Consider the following 17,738-nt stretch of genomic DNA (forward strand, 5'->3'; position numbering starts at 1 on the left):
TATCCGAGACTGGGTAATTTATACAGGAAAAAGCATGTAATGGACTTATAGTTCCACATGGCTGGGGAGGCCTCACAAACATGGCGGAAGGCAAGGAAGAGCAAGTCACATCTTACGTGGATGGTGGCAGGTCAAAAGAGAGCTTGTGCAGGGCAGCTTCCGTTTTTAAAACCATCAGCTCTCCTAAGACCCATTCACTATCATGAGAACAGCATGGGAAAGACCTGCCCCCATAAATCAGTCATCTGTCACTGGATCCCTCCGGCAACATGTGGGAATTATGGGAGCTACAAGATGAGACTTGGATGGGGATACAGAGCCAAACCAGATCAGCACGTGACCTCTCAAGTATCTCTTTAAAGCCAACAGCAAGCCTGCTGGTCAACAGCAAGCAGAACTCACATCTGCTCTGTCAACAGCAATTCCAAGGGAGGGAATTCCTCCAAAGGTTGTTGGCAGGATAGTTTCTGTATAGTAAGCACTCAACTATTATTGTTATCTATGGACATTAATCTTTAGTGTTGACTTTTGAATAAAAAATACATTGTACTTTGGGCAGGGTCAGCAAAGCAGAATCCAAAAGTAAGTCATATTGAGATAAAATAATACACCATACTTGGGCACATTTTACTTTCCATTTTGAGGTGTGGATACTGTGTGTGTTTGTGTACTAAACACATAATCCAGGAGATGAATTTCAAAATTTCCATGTGATAGGTTTATTTTTAAATGAAATGGAATTTTGCATGTGAATTTTGGTGACTTTGCTCAACTCCCCAAGGCCTCTGGCTCATTCTTTCTGCCTATGCGAGTTTTCAGAGGGAAAGAATAAAAACATAATCTTAGAAATGTTCTCATCCCCAGGTGAACTCCTTTTATAGTCTTTTCACACAAGAGACTAGAATTTATTCACAATGTTAGTAAAAGGGTGAGAAATTTCTTTACACCTAACCCAGCCTCAGAGCTCATATCTGCTATGTCAACAGAATGTACTCACACCTACAGCTTGGTTTCACAGAGCTACAGAGTCAGTGGAAAGGCCAGACTGAAGCTTTGGAGAATAAATCCGTATGAAAGAATATCCCTGTGGCAAAACATCGACACAGAATAATGACTTGGACCTTTGTGGATAAAATATGCAAAAGCTGAATTTAAATGTTCTTAATTGGGTCTTTGGAGGTTGAGACAGAAACCTAGGGGGTGATCTGTTAGCTAGGCCAGGTCTGAAGGGTGGAGTGGGAGGAGAAGTCTCTTCATCGGAGTATTATGTTCCCTGATATTTTACATTTCCAGCAGAAGAGGCTTTTTGTCATTTTGGGGCTATACTCTATGTTCTCTTTGGGGAAACACACTATTCCACTTTCGGTCCAACCCTCCCACCTGGTTTGGGCAGGACTAGTTTCAGTTCTGTCATTTGCAACTAAAAGGGTACAGACAAATTCTGACTTTTGAGGTTCTGCAATCAGCAAACAGGGCTGCAAGGGGGAACTAGCTGCTCCCACTCAAGCGCTTTGACTGGGCTTTAATAGAAATATTGCGCCCTCTGCTGGCAGAGGATTAGCATTGACCAGATCTCAAGGACGATGTGAGAGAAAGCATTTTAGAGCCAGTCCTGGAGTCAAGGTCTTTCTCCTCTATATGCAAGCTGTTTTGCTTTGCTCGAGTAATGTTACTTCTATAAGTCTGCATTTTTGTATCTTAAAAATATTAATGTTAGAAACTACCTTTCAAGACTCTTTGATGAGTACGTAAATGGCCATGTGAAAGGTACTTAATCATTGAAAGACACTCTCATAAGACAGTTTTGGTGAAGAAAGCCAGCCTGTTTATCAAGTTTTTTCATGGTTATAAAAAACGATATTCAATGTTATTGGTTCTCTGGAGCTGAGAAAACATCTATACATTGTATCAATTTAAGAAACTATTGTCGAAGAATGTAGAGTACTGATATTAGTAAAGTTCTTAGAAATTTTCAGGTGAGAAATGTATAACAAATCACACATGCCAAAAAGTCCCTTTATAAAATTTAATATACATTTCCAGTAGAAGTATTAGATAAAATAGACGTTAATGGATTTTCTTTTAACATGATTTTATATATGTATGAGAGACAGAGAGACGGGGCAGGGGAGGGAGAGAGAGAGAGAGAGAGAGAATATTATAATGGAGTAATACTAGAATACTAGAAACATTCCCACTAAGGTAAGAAACAAGGTAAAAATGTCCACCATCTGCATTACTGTTTAACATCATTTTGGAGACAGTAGTCAGTATACTAATTTAAAAATTGCAGCATAAGACTTGAAAAAGAAGTAAAACTCTCTACATTTGCAGTTGATAAGACAGTATATCTGGAAAACCCAATAGAAAAAATGATGACACTAAATGAACAAAAGAACTCAGTAAGTTAGCAGGCTACAAAATGAGTGTACAAAAATCACGTGTGTGTGTGAGTGTGAACTTGTGTGTACGGAAATGATAACTAGTCAGAAGATAAAAGAAAAAATTCCATTTGCAATAACAATAAAAATATAAAATACTTGGAAATAAACTTAAGAGGTAATGTGTAAAATCCATATGAGGAAAAATTTAAAACATGCCTAAAAGACAAATGGAAATATTTCTTGGTCTTGGATAAGATAACTTGACATCATAATGATATAAATTATCCCTAATTTCACACCACCCTAATAAAATTGCAATATGTAGTTTTCCTGGGACTACAGAAATTGATTCCAAAGTTCACGTGGATAAATAAACATATATGCGTAAATAGGAAAACCAGAAAAAAAGATCAATGAAGAGGCCGGGCGCGGTAGCTCACGCCTGTAATCCCAGCACTTTGGGAGGCCGAGGCGGGCGGATCATGAGGTCAGGAGATCGAGACCATCCTGGCTAACACGGTGAAACCCCGTCTCTACTAAAAATGCAAAAAATTAGCCGGGCGAGGCGGCGGGCGCCTGTAGTCCCAGCTACTCGGGAGGCTGAGGCAGGAGAATGGCGTGAACCCGGGAGGCGGAGCTTGCAGTGAGCCGAGATCTGGCCACTGCACTCCAGCCTGGGCGACTAAGCGAGACTCTGTCTCAAAAAAAAAAAAAAAAAAAAAAAAGATCAATGAAGAGAGAGAACCCTATTAAATATCAATGCACGATAAATCTTTTGTATAATTAAAACAGTGTGGTATGAATGGATAGACAGATCTGGAACATCATGGAAAGTTCAGAAATAGAACCAACTAAAAAGAAAATTTTCATATGAATAAGGTGGCATCTCAAATTACAGACAGACTTATTAATAAATGGTGTTAGGAAAACTGAACAGTCATTTGAAAACAGATAGCTTTGAATCCTTAACAGACATTATACTCCAGGAAAAACTCATATGGAAAGAATGAGCCATATAAGTACTTGAAGAAAACATAAGTGAATTTGTTTATAATCTTGCGGTGGGAAAAATTTTAAACCATGTTCATCATCCAGATATAATAGCAGAAAAAAAGCAATAATTTTGACATCAATAGAAAGGACTGGTCGGGCATGACTCCAGCACGTTGGGATGCAGAGACAGGAGGATCTCTTGAGCCCAGAAGTTTGAGACCAGTCTGGGCAACATGGGGAGGCTGTCTCCACACACACACACACACACACACACACACACACACACACACACACAATTATTTGGGTATAGTGGTGCATGTCTGTAGTCCCAGCAACCTGGAAACTGAGGTGGGAGGATCACTTGAGCCTAGGAGGTCAAAGCTGCAGGGAGTCATGATTGTATCACTGCACTTCAGTCTGGGCAACAGAGCAAGATACAAATAAAATAAAAAGTGAAGAACCTTTGTAAAAAAAAAAAAAAAGCAAGCACCACAAGCAAAGTCAAAGGACAAGTGACAAACTGGGAGACATATAATTGCAACACATGTCATAGATAAAGAACTAAACTCTCCAATTTACAAAACACTCAGAAATTGAGAAACACAAAGATTCATACACACCAAAACCCACAAGTGCCCTTAAACATATAAACTTCATGTTTATGACAGAGAAATTCGAATTAAATCTACAGTGAGGAAGTTCTTTCACCTTTAGTGTATGTTTGGAAAAGTTCATAATAAATTACTGAGAAAAAATTAATATATTTCTCATTTTCAGGTTGGCACACATTCAGAAGCTTGAAAACACATTTTTGTGTAATCAACTGAGGGAAATTTCAATCTGAGCTGGCTATTAGATGATATCATTATTGGATGAAAATTAAATTTCCTGGGTGTGATTATGGTTATGCAGGCATGTGTGCACGTCCTTAAGAAATACATGCTATGGCCGGGTGCAGTGGCTCACGCCTCTAATCACAGCATTCTGGGAGGCTGAGGCGGGCGGATCACGAAGCCAGGATATTGAGACCATCCTGACCAATATGGTGAAATCCTGTCTCTACTAAAAATACAAAAGTTAGCTGGGTGTGGTGGCGCGTGCCTTAATCCCAGCTACTCGGGAAGCTGAGGCTGGAGAATCACTTGAACTATGGAGTAGGAGGATTGCACCACTGCACTCCAGCCTGGTGGCAGAGCGAGACTCCATCTCAAAAAAAAAAAAGAAAAAGAAAGAAAAAGAAATACATGCTATGAGATTTTGGGGCAAAATGTCATGAAGTACGCAAACTTACTTTCAAATACATCAGCTCAACAAAAGTATGTGTGTGTTTATTTATTTATTTCTTTTATTTCTTTTTTTATTGTGTCAATAAAAGTTCATTCACAGACATTGAAATCTGAATTTCATTATTTTCATGTCATGAAATATATTTTTAATTTGTTTTCAACAATTTTTAAAATGTAAAAACCATTCACAGGCCATGTCAGGCAGTGGGCAGGATTCGGCCCACAGGCCAGTTTGCCAGCCCTATCTTAAATGAAGATACCAACAAGACCAACCTTAACTTCTCCTAAAACCAAGATTTTCAAAGCAGACTATTAACAAGAGCATGCCCTGCGCCAGATGCCCCAGAATTGTGAAGGAGGTCAGGCTGCTGGTACAGGAGGACAATGGTCTGGCACTAACCCTCTGTTCTGAAACCCCTGGTCCCCAGCACAGGGGAGTGGGCCTCAGCTTCGCAGTCAGCACTGTTTCCAGATCATTGTTAAAAGGAAAACAAGGCACTTATGAAATATGTGAAGCATTCTAACTTTTGATACACAAAAGGATTCTATGTTCTAAGTTTCAACAGCCTCTTATGGCCAGCAGCTATTGCGGGGCAGCGCATCACTTGGACCGTGAGACAGTGGGAACAACAGGAAAGCATCCACAGCATCGGCCATAGATCCTCCTAGAGGAAGCACGCCAGGCTCCAGAATAGCAGAACACCCACAGCTGCCACCGCTGCAGTTTCACACGCTGCCTCCAATGTGAAGCTTCAAGCGCTTCCACTCCACCCGTCTGTCTGGCTTCCCTTCAACCAGAAAGGGTGCACAGGCACCAGGCAAGAGCCTTGTGCCCAGCGACACAGAATGTTCTAGAGCCCAGGAGACAGTCCCGTTCTCTGAGCTGAACTGGTCGCACCTGATGTCACCTTTTCCTTTTTGAAGGGAGATGCCAGGATGCAGGGGGAACAAATGAAAACCGCTTTTCCTGTTTCGAGGGTGCCCCCGACAGCCAAGATCCGCAACCCCAGGCTGACTTCCCTGGCCTATCTTCTTGGCCTGCCCATTGGCCCAGGTGGGGGACTCCACCGCCACTGCTCCTTCTTTAGCTGCTGCTGCAGTCTTTCCTCTTTCTTCTTCAGGTAGAAGGTTATGTTGTCAAAGGTGGCCTTGTAGAGACTGCTGAAGCTGGCGTTCGCGCAGGCAGAGCCTTCCAGTATGGCCCCGTTCCCACGAAGAACAACGGAAACTTTCTTTAACGTGGCACTTTCAGGAACAGACTGCCACCGGCCACCCACAGGCCTGCAGAGCACCGGGGGAGGGGAGCTTCCCGGCAGTCCTGGAGCACCCACAGCCCCTGGGTTTCCTCAAACCCACATCCCACACTCGGTGCTGGAATGACAGCTGCTGTCGGTACACCAAATGCTGTCTACAGGCGTGAAGCTGGAAGATGTAGACCACAGCAATGCAGTTGCACAGAAGCGCCACCTGGTTCTCCTGACACCAAAACGCGATCCTGGACGCGGCAAACCTCTAGGGGACCTGGAGGTCCGCGGGCTCTTGGAGACTGTGCAGGTGACAGCAATGCAGTTGGCGGCTGCTTCTGTACTCCCGGAGCCTCAGGGTGCAGTCCCCGGAGGAGGATGGAAGCGATTCAGGCTGAGTGGGCACCGTAGAGATATAGCTCATAAACCCTGTGTGCCCGAGGCAGAAGGACTCAATGCTGCGGGGAGTGGCGGCCCAGCTGACCTGGATCTTCTTGTCCCGGCCCGCAGTGAGGACACAGTGGTCATCAGGATGCACAACCACTTCTAACAGCATGGACAGACAGGAGCCCCAGTCTGTCCATGCTGTCTGGCCGCATCCGTGTGGCTCAGCACCGAAAAGGAATAGACGTCTCCAGACTTGTCAGCCACCAAGACCTTCTCCTCAGAGGCTGTGAAGGTCAGGTCTGTACAACTCCTTGTCATGGTCCTGACACTCAGACACTGCCACGGTTTTGTACAGAAAAGAATCAGACACTTAACTGTCATCGGTTATAGCAAAACAGCTGCCAGACTTGGAGAAGGTGGACCGAGAATTGCACCGCTCCGCTGGACCAAGGGCGGCTCGTCGTCCCCTTTATTTTCTTGTGACTTGTTTTCTGCAGCACTGCAGTCATAGATGAGGAGGCTGTCATCGTCACTGCTTGCCGTGGAGGTGGTCAGGAACTGGCTGCCCTGCACCACCAGCTTCTGCCCGCACGCCCCGCAGAGCCTGCCATGGGCCTGCCGCCTCGCCACCATGCACATTTCCCCACCCAGACCGTTTTTAATTTATTTCAATAGTTTTGGGGGAACAGGTGGGTTTTGGTTACATGGATAAGTTCTTTAGTGGTAATTACTGAGATTTTGGAGCACTCAATCATCTGAGCAGTGTATGGTGAACCCAATGTGTAGCCTTTTATCCCTTGCCCCCACTTTCCCATTCTCCTCGCGTCCCCAGAGTCCATTATATTATTCTTTGTGTCCTCATAGCTTAGCTGCCACTCATAAGTGAAAACATACAATGTTTGATTTTCCATCCTTGAGTTATTTCACCTAGAATAATGGTCTCCAACTCCATCCAGGATCCAGGTTGCTCTGAATGCCATTATTTTGTTCCTTTGTATGGCTGAGTAGTATTCCATGGTGTGTGTGCGTGTGTGTGTGCGTGTGTGTGTGTATATAATGTAATATATATACCATGTAATATATATACCCCAGTTATATATAAATATTCTTTATTCTATAAATATTCTAAATAAATAATAAAGAATATTTATATATATATATATTATTTATCCACTTCTCCTTGGTTGATGGATATTTAGGCTGTTTTTTTAAAATGTAGTATAAACCAGTAGTTCCTAACAAGAGGGATTTCCCCCCAGGAGACATTTGGCAATGTCTGGAGACATTTTTGGTTGCTAGCACTTGGAAAGTGGTGCTGGCATCTAATGAAAAGAGGCCAGGGATGCTGCTAAACATTCTACAATGTATAGGACAGCACCCCTGCCCCTCCCCCAAACAAAGAATTATCAAGCCCAGAAAGTTAATAGTGATAAGGTTTAGGGACCTGGTATAGACAGAGATAAAGCAAACGTGGTTAAAGTTAACGATTGGTTAATCTGGGTGATGGTGCCATATTCTATTCTTTGAAATTTTCTGTAAGGGTGAAAACTTTCAAAATAAAACATTTAGGGAGAAAGCACATTTAAAAATATATAAAAGAGTCTGAGAGAGGAAAAAAAAAGTTCAACTGGTGAAACCGTAGGCCAAACATGGGTAACAATGGTAAAAGCAGTCCTTTTTATTTTCTTCACTAACCAATGAGAATAAAGACAGAAAATTGTGCTCAATCTACTTGTTAGACAACAAAAAACACAACCACAGTAATAAGTGGAGAGATTTTCACAAGTGATTTTGAGAAAGCTTCTTTTATGGTTTTACGTATTTTCTATCAGGCTTTCTTTGTGTGACGACTGGACTGTATAATTTTGTCATGTTAAAAGTAAATCAAAATGAGCAAACTGGGAAACCAGCAGCTGGGGTTTTTTCCCCTACAAGGCGCAGAAGACCCATAGCAGGAAAGTAGATCTCAGAAAATGATTATTAAAAATTTCTTTTGTGCCAGAACAGTGGTTCATGCTTGTAATCCCAGCACTTTGGGAGGTTGAGGTGAGAGGATTGCCTGAGCTCAGGAGTTCAAGGCCAGCCTGGGCAACATAGTGAGACCCAGTCTCTAAAAATAAATAACTAAATTAATTAATTATTTAAGAAATTTTTTTTCTTGACCAGTTAATGTTTAGGATAATACAGTATAATTGGTGTGGTTTGTAAAACTGCAGTTTCATCTTGTTTTATTTCCATCCGGCCCTGACTGGGAAAGGACAAGGAGGTATTGGAAAATGCAAAAGGGGTCCATGAAAAAAGTCACTTTTACTTGTGGTAGAACTGAATATAAGGATGTCAAGCTTTTGTTAGAAACCCAATCCGCATGCCTTGTTTGTTTTATTACCTTCTTCTGTCTCTGCTGTTCATTATAGTTTTTTTTTGTTTTGTTTTTTTTTTTTTTTTTTTTTTTTTTTGTGGGGGGGTTTTCCTCTGTCGCCCAGGCTGGAGTGCAGTGGCCGGATCTCGGCTCACTGCAAGCTCCGCCTCCCGGGTTCACGCCATTCTCCGGCCTCAGCCTCCCGAGTAGCTGGGACTACAGGCGCCCGCCACCTCGCCCGGCTAGTTTTTTGTATTTCTTAATAGAGACGGGGTTTCACCCTGTTAGCCAGGATGGTCTCGATCTCCTGACCTCGTGATCCGCCCGTCTCGGCCTCCCAAAGTGCTGGGATTACAGGCTTGAGCCACCGCGCCCGGCCTCATTATAGTTTTTACTCTTTCTTCCTTTTCCAGCATTATTTTATTGTGTACAGTAATACTAGAATGGGTTGTTTTTTTGTAATACTTTCCACTGTATTTTCCATCCCCAGTAATTCTTATTTCTCTGCAGCTCTCTATCTGGAAAGACAGGCATCCAGGGCTTCGTGGGTCTGCTAGGTACAGCTGAGAATAAAGAAGTCAGAGCTCAGCTTTGAATTTCAAAAGACTGTTTTCAAGCATAGAAGACTCAGAAGTCTTCACAGCTAGGCTTTCCACTGAGAAATGAAAATAAAATCCAAAGGTCCCCCCTGAAACTGACTAAAAGGACCCCCCTCTTGGCTAAGGAGACCCCAGAGAAACCTTAAAAACTGAGTTCCTGGCCATGACAGACTGGGAGGTCAGACATAACCTGTTACACTCCCTCCCTTGCTACTTGCCATTAGATTTCCATTCCTAAGCGTTAAACAGAAACAGGCCCATTCTGAAGATTTGCTGGACTCCTCTTCCTTTTTGCAGTTTGACACAACAACTGACCATCATTCCTTCCTGATAAGAGGCCACTAACCATGGACTGGTTCTGGCTGGTTTACAGAGGCTGCACACAGGATGCTTCTGTGTCCTCTGTTTCACCTTTTGACATATAGAGCCTAATTTTAATACATTTAAATGTTAAGATTGCACCCTAAAGTGAACATGGGACATAGGTAACATACATGTTAGCTTACTATGCGTGAGTGCACCCCCCTTTTGCGAATATTCATAGCTTCTCCTATAGCCTGTTAAATGTATATACTTAGTTGACCCCTTCAGCCTAAATTCCTGTCTTACCGTTCCCTCCCTAGAAGTACCTGCTTCTGGTTTCTGCCAGAAGCTACCCTTCCCAGGCTGTGGGATGGCCAGCCTGCACGCTGCAACCATTTATAAGAAATAAAGCTCTCCTTTCCACATTTATGAACCTGGTGATTCTTCAGTTGGCACAAGGCAATGATAGAGGTACTTGAGAAGAAAAAGGTTTTTTTAATTCCAAATTATTCCCTTTAGAGAATCTAGAACGGTGTTTATTAAATGAACTACCAGACACAGGAAGGAAGAAAAAGATAGGATATGAATGAAGTGCAGTACAGCATTCCCACCCCAAAAGGGATTGAGAAGTTTGCCGGTTGGCAGGAAGAAGACAATCCAAGAAGAGTAAAGGAGGGTTACATGAGGCATCTCCAAGAGGTCTTACCTCCACCTTCCTCCAGTGTTGAAAGCCACAAATATGTTCGATGATTTCATGACAGAACGTACTTCTGCTGTATGTTCTACCTGGAAACAGTGGGACAAATAGCACATGCTACTTGTTTTAGGTATGTGTCAATCGCAGTAGAGTGGAAATGGGGTGTGCTGTAGGGTGTTTAGGCAGAGTGGGCCTGAGAGGAGATTGAGTTACCCTACAATATCACCATTTGGTCAACTCCTATTTTCTGTTCCATGAGCAGTGTGGGGTTGGGAGGGGAATGAGATATCCTGTAAAATTTAATCTTGCCCATTAAAAGTACAGTCATCCCTTGGTATCTGCCGAAATTTGCAGATGCTCAAGTCCCTTATATAAAATTGTGCAATATTTGCACACAACATGTGCACATCTTTCCATATACTTTAAACCATTTCTAAATTACTTATAATACTAATGCAATGTAAATGCTATGAAAATAGTTATTATACTGTATTACTTTTTATATTATTTTTTATTGGTGTATTTCCATTTGTTTTTATTTTTCCTAATACTTTTGACTGTGGTTGCATCTGTGGATGCAGAACACATGGGTTCAGAGGGGTAACGGTACTCCAGTCATTTCCACATTAACTCAGGCTCAGCACATTACTCAGTCTTTCAGGGTTAGAGCTGCCAGAGAAAATACAAGATGCTCAGTTAAATTTAAATTCCAGATAAAAATGAATATTGTTTTAGTATAAGTGTGTTCTTTGCAACATTGGGGACATATACCAAAAAATGATTTGCTATTTATCTGAAACTCATGTATTTTATTTGCTAAATCTGGCACCTCTACTTGGAGTTCCTCCCTCTTTTTTCCCTTCTTCCTTTTTCCTGACATCCATGCAGAGAGGCGGCTGAAGTAACAGCAGGGCATCAGGGCAAGGCCCCAGGCCTGCATGCTTCCTTCCATTCCTAACAACCTTCCACTTTCCACTAATCCTCTCCTCTCACTGCACTCTTCGTTACTGTAATTTGCAGTCAGTTTTCTTAGTACAATCAGGGATTGAGGTATAGGAGTCTTCCTTCAATTGCCTCTGGCCCACCTCAATTTCCACTGTGACTACTGTTACTCTAAAGACTCTGCAGCAAATGTCTATTTGGCTCCTCATTTAGGTTGTCAATCCCACGGCTTCTGCTTTGTGGCTCCTTTGCTGTGTTCTCAGCTACTTCTACAGTTATCTCATGGGGTAGGGGGAACTCACTCCGATATCCCTAAGCTGAGGGAAATTTGAGAGCTACCTTTCTCTCTCCATCCCTTTTGGACATCCAATATGAACATGTTGAGCCTTTGTATTCTGTTTCAATCTCTAAATCCTTTTTTGTTTTTTTCTTTATGTGCTTCAACATTGGCATTGTTCTATTGTCATATTTCCCAGTACATACTCTTTTTCCGTGTTATAATCTGCTATTAAGCCTATGCATAAATTTCTGTTATTGTATTTTTCAGTTCTAGAATTTCCATTTAGTTCTCTACTTTTCTGGTAAACGTCTTCATATTAATCTATTTTCTTCATCTTTTCATCCATCTGCCTGGATTTTGAAATCATAGCTATTTAAAAATTCTTGCCTGCAAACTCCAGTAACTAAATCCCTGTGACTTTGCTTCTATGTTCTTCCACCCCACCCAACCCGTGACTTCCAATCATTTAGTTCTGTCTTTTAGGATGCTTGATAATGTTTTGAGTGCAGACACTGTATATGAAAAACTGTAGAGGCTCCAGATGATGTCATCTTCCTCTAGAGTGAATTCACCTTATCCTCTGTTAGGCAGTGGGGTTTGCTCACCTTAATCAAATCGGAGATTTATCTGAATTGAGGCTGGAGTCCTTTGTACAGAGCCCACCGAAGATTTCAACTGAGAACCTGAGTTGTTTACCTTCCCTCTACTGGGTCCTCAACTGTAATCATTGTGTCCTCAGTAGTGTGAGACTGGGCAAAAACTCCTTTGCTTCTAAGAGGCTTTCTGCTTAGCTTCATAGCCTTCAATCCCTCAGAGCTTCAGAATTTGGTAAATGTCTTGATAAGAAAACTAGCCATATGTCAGATATCCATACAACACTTAGCATAGAGTTGGCCTTAAAGGAGTACTCTAGAAACGGGTTGTTGAAGAAAACAAACATTGGCTATATGGAAAAATGTGTTTTTCAGTGAAGAGACTTCGTGATTACCACTTCAACCAAATGATCAGACTTAACCATCTTGTACAGTAGAACAATCAGACATTACGTGCTTCTTATGTGATGCAATGAGAAGTATATTTCATCACTTACAGTATAATTGCTATGTAGTATAATTGCTAAATATGCTTTACTGAATCTCTTTTTTTTTTTTTTGATAGGGCCTCACTCTGTCTTACAGACTAGAGTGCAGCGTTGCAATCACAGCTCACTGCAGCCTTGGCCTCCTGGGCTCAAGCAATCCTCCCACCTCAGCCTCCCAGGTAGCTGGTACTACAGGCGCCCACCACCATGCCCAGTCAATTTATTTTTAAAATTTTTTGTAGAAATGGCATCTTACTACATTGCCTGGGCTGGTCTTAAACTCCTGGGCTCAAGTGATCCTCCCACCTTGGCCTCCCAAAGTATTGGGATTACAGGGGTGAGTCACCACTCCTGCCCTCTGAATCAAATTATGAATAGAGAATCAGATAAATCAACTACAGAATATTCTATAAGATAACCAGTCTCAAGCCTGTAATCCCAGAACTTTGGGAGGCCGAAGTGGGTGGATCGCGAGGTCAGGAGTTTGAGACCAGCCTGGCCAACATGGTGAAACCCCGTCTCTACCAAAAATACAAAAATTAGTCAGGCATGGTGGTGCATGCCTGTAGTCCCAGCTACTCGGAAGGCTAAGACAGGAAAATTGCTTGAACCCAGGAGGCGGAGGTTGCAGTAAGTCGAGATTGTGCTACTGCACTCCAGCCTGGGTGACAGAATGAGACTCTGCCTCAAAAGAAAAAAAAAAAGTCAATATCCTGCAAAATAAAACCAAAGCCATGGGACACTTCTGGTTAAAAGAGATTAGAGAGACAAAAAACTCAGATGCATGTATAAATATTTTTTTTCAGCCTGAACTGAAAAAAAGAATCTATAAAAGATATTTTGGGGGCCACTGGGGAATTTAAATATGGATTGCAAACTACATATTATTGAATTAATATAAGATTTTTTAGATGTGATAATGATATTGCATGTAGGAGTGTATTCTTAGAAGATACATGCTGAAGTATTTAGGGGTGAAGTATCATCATGTCTGCCACTTCTTTTCAATGGTTCAGCAAAGATGAATAATAAATAAATAAAACAAACATAGAAACATGTTAACAACTTGTATTTCTAGGTGGATGGTGTACAAAATAGTGGTTTGTCATATATTTTTACTTTACTGTTGGTTTGAAATTTTTCAAATGAAAAACTTGGAGGAACATTCTTGGCTCTTTCATCTAAGTTATTCATTCTAAGTTTCTGAATTCATTTGACATTTATTGAGTACCTACTATGTATGACATATTCTTGTAAGTGCTGGGAAGTGGTGATGAAATAGATGGAAAAGATCATTCTCTTTTGGTTTCCTCATCCATAAAATGGATATAGAGTAAGCATACACCGTATAAGCACAATGCTTGGTACAAGAATACATTTAATGACTGTCGGCTGTTATAATTAATCAGCTTCATCCATTGTTGATTTGATTTCATCAATTTGATGTTTTCGGTCTTAAACTACAAATAAAAAATGTGTGATCTTCCATCTTATGTATTCTTCCCAATCCATTTCCTGAAGTTACTACTCATCTTACTTTTTGTTAATATTATTAGGGCATTTGAAGTCTTGGAGAGAAGACATGATATTAAGTCAAAGCAAAGATGAAGTTAAAGTGGTCAGGGGTATGTTACATTTTTCTTTTCTTTTGACATAGGGTCTCACTCTGTCACCCAGGCTGGAGTGCAGTGGTGCGATCATGACTCACTGCAGTCTCAGTCTCCCGAGTTCAAGCAATCCTCACACCTTAGCCTCCCGAGTAGCTTGGATTACAGGCATGCGCCACCACACCTGGCTGATTTTTAAAATTTTTAGTACAGACAAGTTCTCACTATGTTGCCCAGGCTGGTCTTGAACTCCTGAGCTAAAGCAATCCATCTGCCTCAGCCTCCCAAAGTGTTAAGATTACAGGTGTGAGCCATTGCACCCAGCCATAGTTTTAAAATTAAGTTTGTACATATGCAAGTGTCCTCAGGTTGAAAGTTTATATTCATAGAGATTTTAATGATGATTATGTTCTGGTCTAAGATTGGGTTATAAACCAGAAGAAACTAAAAAAAGGTTTCTAAATTTATTTTTCTAAATACTAGATCTTAAAATGATTAAAAACACTCGAAGTTCCTTAATACTCTTCCCCAAGAATCTTGCTTCTTGTACACAGGGTGCACACTTAACATGTTATTTTATCTATGAGTGAGAACATTCCTTCCTTCCATGCTGCTCCACCTACTCATGTTTTCAGATGCCAATGGCTTGGCCTGATAAATGCATGGTTCATTCTAAGCCCATACCATAAATTTATCACTAAGTTCCAAAGGTTTCCTTTCAGTGTAGACCGTGATCATAGCACATAATTTGTTAGAGTTATTTTAGTGCAGTAGTACTGAAAAAATAGAAGCTAATGTTCATTCACATAATTTGCAAAGCTAATACTTAAAACTGATGGGAGTGATTCAATAATTCAAAATAATAAGTGATATTTCTGAGGTTAAGTTTATTTTCAAGAGTTCAAAAAAATAAAACAAAACATTTTTATTTTCCTATTTCCCTCTTACAGGTTTCGAGAAGACTGGAACAATTATTCATATATTTGTATTACTATCAAGCATCCCACATACCTTAAGGATTGTACACTGCATTTCGATACAATCTTCTTCACTAACAATATAGTAAATTATTTTTATACATTCTCGGTGGGATTAAAATAAATAACCATAGAAATAATTTAACAAATCTTTATAGGGCACCTAGTGTGTGCCAGGTTTTGAAGACACAAAAATAAATAAAAAATGGTCCCTGCCATTAAGAAGCTCACAGTGTAAAGGGGCAAACACACAAATAAAATAGACAACTTAATGTTATATGACAGCTTTGAGAGAGGTCTATACAAAGAACTACAGGAACATTTAAAAAGTCACTTAATCCAGAACAGTAGTAGTCATGGATTGTTTCCAGGCCAAGATGATAAGTTTTACAATAGATATTACCAAGAAAAGAATCAATGGTGGGGGTTAGTCCAGGTATATCAAACAGCCTGCGCAAAGGCAGAGAAGCGAGAAAATTTTTATGAAATAGTTTTGTAAGACTGAACTAGAAGATACAGGGTGGAACAGTGGTGAGAGAAGAGGCTGGAGAGGTAGGCCAGACCACATCATTAAAGGCCCTATGGGCTCTAGTGGGGAATTTTGATTTCTACCTGAATGCAGTCAGGAATTTAAGTTACGGGTGATGTGCTAAATTTGGGGTTTAAAAAAGATTATACTGCTAACAGTAAAAGGAAGGAACTGGAGGCAGGAACATCAGTAAGAGGATATTTTAGAAAGCCTAACTTCAAATAAGGACAAGAATTAAGCAATGAGGCAGAGATAAAGATGGAGAAGAGGTGAATTACTTAGATATTTGGACGATAAAATCAGTAAGAATTGACTCGACTGGACATGGAGAATGATGGAGACAAGTAAAATATGGTGATTTTCTAACAGGACATGTCATTCACTGAGATAGGAACTGGAAGAAGAAATTTCATGAGATGGTAAGTTTTGATTCAGGTGTTTATATATAAACTATCTTTGGATACATTATATAAAATCCAAGAAAATTATATATATATATAAAAATCCAAAAGATAGTAGCATATGTATTTCTGGAGCATCTCAGGGAGATCTGGTGTTGGGACACAGACATGGATGCCATCAGCACCAAACATGGTAGCGAACACAGGAGTAGTAGATGGGATCACCAAGGATGTTAGAGTATAAAGATGACAGGACAACAGGCGGAACCTTGGGGAACACTAACATGTAATGAGTAGATGAAGGAAAGTGAGTCTTTGGAGGAAACTGAGAAGACGGGTTAGGGTAGGGAAAGAAAAGTCCAAGAGGCTATAGTTCCAACCCATGGAGGAGAGAGTTTTAAGAAGTATTTATGTGTGTCAGTGTGAGTGTTTATGTGTGTCAAATATATTAACAAGTAGAATGCATCCAGTGGATTTAGACATTAAGTCACTTGTAATTTGGATACCAACAGTTTCAACCATATAGAGTGATGGCCATATTATAGCAGATTAAGACCGACTGGTGAGGAAGTCAGAGTGAAATCTAAGATGCTAATGTAAGCCACAAATAATACATATTTGAAAAATGGGCAAAGAAACCACATCAGGTGGGGGTCCCAGTATGATGGTGAAACTGAATTTGAATTAACTTAGGGAAGCAGATGAGGAATGGCTGGGACCAGAGTCTGGAATATAATCAGGCCTTATATCTTTCCCGTACTTTGAAAATTTCCAAGTGCTTTCTTATCTTTTATGAAATAAAATTAAGAGTATACCTTTCTTTCTTTCTTTTTTTTTTTTGAGACGAAGTTTCACTCTTGTTGCTCAGGCTGGAGCGCAATGGCGTGATCTTGGCTCACTGCAACCTCTGCCTCCCAGGTTCAAGCGATTCTCCTGCCTCAGCCTCCCAAGTAGCTGGGATTACAGGCGCCCACCACCACGCCGGGCTAATTTTTGTATATTTAGTAGAGACGGGTTTCACCGTGTTGACCAGGCTGGTCTTGAACTTCTGACCTCGGGTGATCCACCCACCTTGGCCTCCCAAAGTGATTGGATATCAGGCGTGAGCCATGGCGCACAGCCCCTTTCTTTTGTTAAGAGTAAATGGGCAGAACAGAATGTTGTTGGGTCTAGAAATTATACTCTATAATCATCAGTGGAATTGGAGAGAAGACCTAGGAAGAGACAGGCTAGCAGTCTTCAACTATCAGGCAATCATAGAGAGGAAGGACTGAATCAGCCCGGTTCTAGAGGGTGGAAGTGGGACTAGAAGGCAAACATTACAGAGAGGTGGTCTTCAGTTCAAGGCTAGACTACAACTGGACTGTTCTGTGACATAACATATACGCTTTTAGTAGAAGTACAGGATTTGAGCTTGGGCTGGCTGACTGACAGTGTTCCTATTGAGAAAATTACTGAATAGTCCTGGAGACTTGGCTGCCTGATTTTCAAGGAATCTTCCAACTCTAAGAAGATAGTAGGAGACAATTAATTATCTACTGCTCTATTCAACATAGGGAATTTGCATATAATGGGGCATCTTTCTAATATTTGCCTATTTGTTAAATATTGGTTTCCTGGATTCTTATATTTAATGCTATAGAGAACAGTTTTTAAGAAGAAAACCCCA

General features: G+C 41.0%; 1 pseudogene; it reads right to left on the reverse strand.

Moving 5' to 3' along the window:
• Positions 1 to 4,843: 4,843 nt before the first annotated feature.
• Positions 4,844 to 6,601, reverse strand: LOC101009022 (annotated as a pseudogene).
• Between the last annotated feature and the right edge of the window lie 11,137 nt (positions 6,602 to 17,738).

Source organism: Papio anubis, chromosome 14, assembly GCF_008728515.1.
Source record: "Papio anubis isolate 15944 chromosome 14, Panubis1.0, whole genome shotgun sequence".
NCBI lineage: Eukaryota > Metazoa > Chordata > Mammalia > Primates > Cercopithecidae > Papio > Papio anubis.